This window comes from Herpailurus yagouaroundi, unplaced genomic scaffold (assembly GCF_014898765.1).
Source record: "Herpailurus yagouaroundi ecotype Mexico unplaced genomic scaffold, PumYag 200, whole genome shotgun sequence".
NCBI lineage: Eukaryota > Metazoa > Chordata > Mammalia > Carnivora > Felidae > Herpailurus > Herpailurus yagouaroundi.
In genome coordinates, this window is record NW_024412431.1 from 2,841,608 (window position 1) to 2,842,616 (window position 1,009).

Below are 1,009 nucleotides of genomic sequence, written 5' to 3' on the forward strand. Positions count from 1 at the left end.
CTCCCACCCTGGCACCAAAGTCCTTTCTACTCTGTCCCCTTCTGGCCCCGGCCCCCCGCCCCCCCCCCCCCCCCGCCACCCCCCTGAGCTATTCCTGCAGCAATACGACAGACAGATGCAAGGCCATTTTTCTCCAAGCCATGGGGGACTGTTTGGAAGGAAAGACCCCCTCTTCCCCCCTCCTTTCTGCCCTTTGGCCCAGTTCTGCAGCTGGGCAAGGCAGGGCCTCTCTCTCCTCCCCCCACCCCCCACTCTGAGCACACGGTACTGTAGCCCCCCCGGCTGCCCCAGCCTTTCCATCTGTCTGTCCATCCCTGTGGGGAGTACCACCTGCTCCCACCCCCGTGATGCTGTACAGGGTTCATTTTTGTAGCAAAAGTAGTTTCTGTCCCGGCCAGTGACCGGAGTGGGACTTCTTTGGGTTTTCTTTCTTTTTTTTTCTTCTTCTTTCTCTCTCTCTCTTTTTTTTTTTTTTTTTTTTTTTTTTGTACATACTGTAAGGTTGGTTTGTAAATTATTCTACAGAGGCAAAAAGGGAAAATACACTTGCCCTTCCCCAGCTGACCCAGCCAGGGGAAGGAGGAGGGGTGGGGGTCTCCCAGAGAGAGAGTCCCCATTCCCACTGTATTATACAAACTGTACCATAGACCCCGCAAGGGTGGGTTCAGTGCTGCCGTTTGATGGGAAGTCGTGTCATCTTGGGGGGGGAGGGCTGAGCAGAGCCTGCCCCTTGCCCTGTCCCTGGGTGTGACTGGTGAGATGGAACCCCACCCCCAGTCAGGGCTCCTCTCCCCAGCGGGGGGGCGCAGGGCCCCCTCAGCCGCTCTTGTGTTGTCCCCTCTGACGATCAATCAGTCGGTCCGTTGATCGATAAGCAATCCTTCGATCTCGTCTCCAATTAAACCGAGGATTTCACTGATCTTCCTGGCTGATGTGACTTCCTTTCCCACCCTGGTTTTGGGAGGCACGCCTCTCCTCACCGGCTGCCTGGGACGCGGATAAGGGGAGA